The sequence below is a fragment of the Penaeus chinensis genome, chromosome 13 (genome assembly GCF_019202785.1).
Source record: "Penaeus chinensis breed Huanghai No. 1 chromosome 13, ASM1920278v2, whole genome shotgun sequence".
NCBI lineage: Eukaryota > Metazoa > Arthropoda > Malacostraca > Decapoda > Penaeidae > Penaeus > Penaeus chinensis.
Window position 1 is genome coordinate 6,972,056 of NC_061831.1, and position 7,236 is coordinate 6,979,291.

The 7,236-nt window shown below is 35.2% G+C and overlaps 2 long non-coding RNA genes across 2 annotated transcripts; both read right to left on the minus strand.

Moving 5' to 3' along the window:
- Positions 1–295: 295 nt before the first annotated feature.
- Positions 296–1,019, minus strand: LOC125031815. The gene is made up of 2 exons (XR_007115517.1): positions 843–1,019; positions 296–596 (listed from the first exon to the last, which is right to left on the minus strand). It is a non-coding gene; the product is annotated as an uncharacterized LOC125031815 (long non-coding RNA).
- A 1,836-nt stretch (positions 1,020–2,855) lies between these two features.
- LOC125031816 lies at positions 2,856–3,617 on the minus strand. Its single transcript, XR_007115518.1, has 2 exons — positions 3,497–3,617; positions 2,856–3,168 (listed from the first exon to the last, which is right to left on the minus strand). It is a non-coding gene; the product is annotated as an uncharacterized LOC125031816 (long non-coding RNA).
- Positions 3,618–7,236: the final 3,619 nt, after the last annotated feature.

Genomic DNA, 7,236 nt, shown 5'->3' on the forward strand with positions numbered 1-7,236 from the left:
CCTTTCTATGCTGATTATCTTATCGTTGTGATCTCTCACTTCATCCTGATTAAGAATTTTGCATTTATCCTATTTGAAAATCTATACCATGATCGTTTTTTTTTTTTTCAGATTTTAGACGTCCATGTTCTCAGATTTTATATTTGATCGTAAGTCAGATATCATATTGTTGAACTTTAGTATTTAAAGTGTTGCAATCCAGTTTAATTCATGAATTCAAATGCCGTACTAAAATACACATATTTTACTTACTCAACTACTATTTGAGGAATCGTATTTAAAAAAAGGGATTCGATAAAATTAAAATTGGTTTATTTTCATGTAGCAAAATCGGAAATCGGTTCGTCGTCCTTCAGATAAAGCGAGAGCAGAAGCTTCGGCAGGAGTCATCGTTCGGAGTCTCACCAGCCGTGGCCGCGTCCATAATAGCCTCTGCGATAGCCTCCTCCTCCGTAGTAACGTCCTCGTCCGTAGCCTCCATAGCCTACGCCATGAGCCCAAGGGTCGGCGTCGGCCAGGGCTTCTGGCTCAGGCATGGCTCGTGCTGTCCCCAGCAGGGCAGACAGAGCCATCGCCACAGCGAGCAAGAGAGACACCTGCAGAGCAGACACATGTTGGACTTAACTATGGCTTATCGAGATATAACAAAATGTATTAAGAAAATAAAAAGATATGAACAAACATTTATCCATTTACATATATATATATTTAATAAACATCTTTCTCTGACTTTGCTTATATATAAAACTTTGTTTTATACATAATGTATCATGTATAGAAAATATGAATTTCACTCTTGAAAATCAGAGGACTGACGTATAAGTATAGGAAAAACAACTTACGAATTTCATGTTGGTGAAGTTGAGCTGATTGTCCCAAACTGTGCACCATGAGCAGTTGCAGCACTTTATATAGTGGGGCGCCGGACAGAGTTGCTAGATGCAGGATAATCACCTAACAGGTGCGGATGGGGATGGGGGGGGAGGGGGAAGAGTTGCGACAGCTCGGGAAGTTTGTGAAAAACGTATTTTTTCTTGTTAGTTTTTATTGGCATGATTTTTTTCATCTATTTTTATAATTGTTAATTTTATAATTATCAGTAATTATTTCCATTTTTATTATAATCATTATTTTTGTTACTATCATTGTCATTACCATTAGATATTAGTGAGTTTTATATGTATAGTTCTTGTTATTATTACTATCACTATTGGTCCAAATAATATCTTTATCATATAGGTTGATATTAAAGTTATATTCGCTGCAACTCTTGTTGTATTGATAATTCCTGTTATCATCATTGTTATTGTTATCATTATATTTATCATTACATTTATGGTTGTTATAATTATCATAATTATCATACTTAATTTTGTAATTGTCATTATTCATATAATTGATGTTGTAGCTATTATTAGCATTGATATCACTGTTATGATTGTAAGTAGCTTTGTTGTAATTCCATTATAACTATCATGATGATTTTAATTATCATCACTGTAACTGCTACAAGTACTGTAACATTGTAATCATCACTGCCGTTACCATCTTCCACATTACTGCATAAACTATTACAAGCAGATTTTCATAGAGTTTTACTTGAATATATTACACATATTATTTCAATACGGCTTGAAAATCTAAGATTTCTTAAATACTAGTCCCCGCGTAACTCCTTTTTCCTCAAATCTAGCATTAATGTCCTTCAAAAGCTATTGTGTCCTGTTTTGGTGAAAAAGTATCGCCCTGTTTCGTGCCTTGTTAATATCTTTATTTATTACAAATTCTTACGTGAAGCTTCATGGTATCTTTTCCTTTCTTTGCAATTTCTTATTTTCCATTCTTCTGCGATAGACGTAATACTGCGTTTCCGATTTAATTTCGAATGCTAATTCAACCATCAAATACTTTCTCATACGGATACATGCTAAAGGGTTTTTATGCTCATTTGTTTTTTTTCTCTGGTTTAGTGTGCGGATGAGATCTGTTGTAGAGGATCCACTGGGAAAACCTGTCTGTTGATTCGAATGTTATGTGAATGAGTTGCGATTTCCGATGACTTTTGTGATTTACAGGCAACTGAAACAGGTTTATATGCTGAGTTTTTAAAATCTTTATATTCTGTATATACCTGTAAAATGGTATATGTATGTATACGGACATACATAGACACACACGTTATCTATATATGTATACAGGTATATACAGTGTAAAAGTGTAAATAAATACATTTCTCTTCCCTTTTTTTTTTTTTTTTTTTTTTTTTTTTTTTTTTTTACTGTCCACTCGCTTGTTATCTTCTCTGTGTATAAGCAACAGACATACATACAAGTACACTTTTTATTTACAAGTATATATTGAGAAATTAGCTAATGAACCGGTCAAATACATCGCTTGTATTGTGAAGATATTCATTCTCAATCATATCTTTTCTAAAGTATAAGTGCTCAAATTTAACTGTTGCTAGACCTTTTTATATCGAATGTTTTGCTTTTATCATTAGTTTGTTAGTTTCTCGGTCTATGAGACTTTATTTAAAAATGTCTAGTCTCCCTCTCCTTTCTATGCTGATTATCTTATCGTTGTGATCTCTCACTTCATCCTGATTAAGAATTTTGCATTTATCCTATTTGAAAATCTATACCATGATCGTTTTTTTTTTTTTCAGATTTTAGACGTCCATGTTCTCAGATTTTATATTTGATCGTAAGTCAGATATCATATTGTTGAACTTTAGTATTTAAAGTGTTGCAATCCAGTTTAATTCATGCATTCAAATGCCGTACTAAAATACACATATTTTACTTATTCAACTACGTAATTTGAGGAATCGTATTTAAAAAAAAGGGATTCGATAAAATTAAAATTGGTTTATTTTCATGTAGCAAAATCGGAAATCGGTTCGTCGTCCTTCAGGTAAAGCGAGAGCAGAAGCTTCGGCAGGAGTCATCGTTCGGAGTCTCACCAGCCGTGGCCGCGTCCATAATAGCCTCCGCGATAGCCTCCGCGATAGCCTCCTCCTCCGTAGTAACGTCCTCGTCCGTAGCCTCCATAGCCTACGCCATGAGCCCAAGGGTCGGCGTCGGCCAGGGCTTCTGGCTCAGGCATGGCTCGTGCTGTCCCCAGCAGGGCAGACAGAGCCATCGCCACAGCGAGCAAGAGCGACACCTGCAGAGCGGATACAAGAGTTCAGTTACACAGTTTATTGGAAAGCTTGTTTAACATCCATTATTTTTCCATGTGTATGTGTGTGTCTCTGTGCCTGAGCATGTATACATTTGTCTTTTTGTATTCTCGTGGACAAATAAATATGTGTAATATAGTTATAAATACTCAACAAACACGCAAGCTCATACTCATGTATGTTTACAATATATATGCATATATATAATAACATCCGACCATATACACATCCCTTTATAAGGTATGAATTAATATAGTTATAAAAATATGTTCATATATAACGAAAACTACAAATTCTTCCTTAAAAACTTACGAATTTCATCTTCGGTTTGTTCAGTTGACTGTTCCAAACTGTGCCACTCGAAAAGTTGCAGCGCTTTATATAGCCGTACGCCGGCCTGAGTTGCCACGTGGCCGATAACCTGACAGGTGTGGAAGGAATGCTTAGGGAGAGCTTGCAACAACTTGGGAAGTCAAGGGATTTTTTTTTTTTTCTTTTTTTTTTTTTACAGTCGTCTATCTCGGCATTTCTGGTAGTAGTATTAATATTGCTTTTGCTACTCTCAGTACCTTATTATTATCATTGTTATTGTACTGTTAATGCTATTATCAAAAATATCGCAATTGCCATTATTTCCATTATTATAGACACTATTAACATGGATTTCGATTTCCGTCATAATTATTATGACTGACAAATACATAATATATGTATGTATAGATATAAGAAATGAAACTGAATCGTAACGTATATTTCGTCTGTAAAGAAACTCTTTGCAAGTTCGAGACGTTACGATTCATTTATAATTGTGTCTGTGTTTCCCTTTGTACATGTACTGAGATTGTGTTTTGTGTTCATGTATGTATGTATATGTGTATGTGCGCGCGCGCGCGCGCATGTGTGCACGTCTGTCAGTGTGTGTAAGTGCGCGTGCGTGTGTGTCTTTATATATATAAATTGACACACATGTATATATATACATATAAATACACATATGTATATATGGGTGTCTGTGATATATAAGCGTGCAATACGTATACAAATATTTAAGAGCGAAACATGTATAAACACACACACACATATATATGAGTGCGTGTAAGTGTTTGTGTGTGCGTTATGCATGTCATTCATAAATATATGTTTATGTTACACGGATATGTATTACATAATACCTATATATATGCAGACAGATATATAGATAAATATAGTGATATGGATGCATAAATATATATAGATATATGGTTTGAATTCCATACGTCATCAAACTAGGTTCATTAGTATATGAATATAGAGGACACATATACTAGTTAATTTTCGCAATTGCAGCGGGGGGGGGGGGGGGGGGGGCAGGGCTGTTGCAGAAACTTGGGAAATCATGGAATTACACTTTCTTTCTTTTTTTTTTTAATCCCTCGTGTTAATTGCCAATGGAATTAGTAATGTTTTTACTAGCATTCTCACAGATGCTTTGTTGATATCATTAACTTTTTTATGTTTATTGATTATCTTAGTAATTGATATCATACTGTCACATCCATTATCGTTATCATCATCCGTCTGCTCATTATCATAGCTATTTTCATTTGGGATGCCTTCATCATCATTATTTTGGTGATTACTGTCATTATCATCACTGTCGTTTTTGTTATCATTTGATCATAATAATTTTAATTTACTGATGAACAAAAAAAAAAAAAAAAAAAAAAAAAAGCAGGGAACTATGATTTATGTAAGTTAATGTATCCCCATATATGTAAAAGAACGGAATACGGAGGGAGGAAAATTTCTCAGCGGATGATCCACACTAACTGAGTGATCAACCGGACTTACACAATATATCTAGAGTTTTTTAAGATGTAAATATTTGTCGTTAGTAAACCATTTTTTTTAAATTCCAAAGCGATATATGACAATTATTAGCTGTGAATTTACTGAAGTGATTACTTATACACGACAAGCTGTTGTCCCTAAGCATTTTCCCTCCCTCTTTTTATGGTATTTTTATTAGTTACATAGTGGTCTTTTATTAGTTACATTATAATAGGGGATATGTCTAGCTTACGTAAACCATAGGTTACAATTTTTTAATGTTCACTGCCACACTTGGAAATTTAATGAGGCTGTCGCAAATATCAAGTGACATACCACCTCCTCAGCTCAGAAATCAGCTCCCCAACCTCGGTCGAAGTAGGAGGTTCCTCGCTGAAGAAGGAATTAAGTACTGGAAACACAGCGCCGTTCTCATCCATGCTAGCTTTCGATGGCTCTGCCTGAAACTGTTGCTCAGAATACTTATCTTAATACATTTCCACCCTATAGTGATCCAAGATTATCAGATGTGCCGAGCAAAAACTATGGAGGAGGCTTAGTAAGTAGAGTTTAAGTACTATACCAAGAAATTACATTTGATTTCAGTAAAAGTCTGGTAGGGACAGTGCGCATGTGCATTAGAGATCTGGCTTAAACTTCAATACTGGATTCAATTTCATGGCGCGTACAGAAAACGCCATAAGATTCATAATAAGCTGCTTCTTGTCAGGTGTTGATGCATATCCTGATCTGCAGCTAGCTGAACCCTGTGACACATATTTATTTATTGTTTTTGGGCAGTCACTAGCAGTGTCCTGAGATTCCACATCGAAAGGTATCCAACAGCGTTATAAGGTCAAACAAATTGTTGAGCATTATGAATAAATTAGAGATAGCAACGTGATTCCTCTAAGAACACACCTCGTCTCCCAGTCGGTCCTGGCAAAATACCATAAGGATTTAACTGATTGGGCGATAATTTTTTCATGTTTTGCACAACAAACCTCGGACTTGTGGATAACCCTTTTGCTCTGAGGATTCCCAATTACGTGCTAACAACAATGTGACCAGTTTTGCTATTCTGATTGTCGTAGAAAAGCTACGAACGAGAATAGATATTTTCACAATGCAAGAGATGTATTTGACCGGTTTCGATTATATCTTCGTCTGAAACACATGCATTTCTCATACATGTCTTTTCTACATTTGACAACATTAACACAGCTCATTCTGACTGCATTAAGAATGCACCAGCAGAAGGCTGTTATGTAATGACCTACATTGCTAAAAGAGGGACCAACACCAAGAGTAGCTGGCGACCGTCAGGTATAGAGCATGAATGCATCCGTCTCTACCATTATATATCCATCGACTAGAACATCCTTTGCTACCCGAGGCTAAATAAGGTAACATAAATTATCCCCGGAAGTGCTGTTTATCGATTTAGGTCTTGAAAGGGTGTCTATAGGCCTATCTCCAAGAGGAAACCTTCAATCACCTCTAATCAATTAATACCAGATCTTACCATAATGAGTACATGATGATAAAGATAATGATAACGATAATTAAAGTAATGATGAAAATAAAGACTATAATGACAAGTAAGATAGTTTATAATAACGATAGTGAAATAATTTGCGTATGATTATGATAATGATAATGTTGATAATAATAACATTAACAATATGATAATAATAATGATGATGATAAATGACATAAAATGATAACAATGAAAATACAATTGTATTGTATATACACAAGAGTTATAATACTAATTTGTTGGGATATGATTTTTCCTTCGTTATGAAAAATATCAAAGCAAATATAAAACAAGGAAACACACATGCACACAAACACACATACACACACACGCACACACATACAAACACGCACACGCATACAAACACGCACACACACACAAACATATATACATACACAAATATATCCATACACACACGACCACAGACACACACAAACAACCACACACACAGACACATATAACACACATAGACATACACAACCACAGACGTACACACACACAACCACACACACACAACCACATACATATCCCACTCAGCATGATTTTATAAAAGAAAAAAAAAATTATTAAAAAAAAATCCTTCGTGTTTTATCCCACGCAAATATACAGACACGTACATACACGCACGTACACATATTCACACGCCCGCAAATTCACACGCCCGCGAACCTACAAATACGCACACGCTCTACCTCGTGACCTT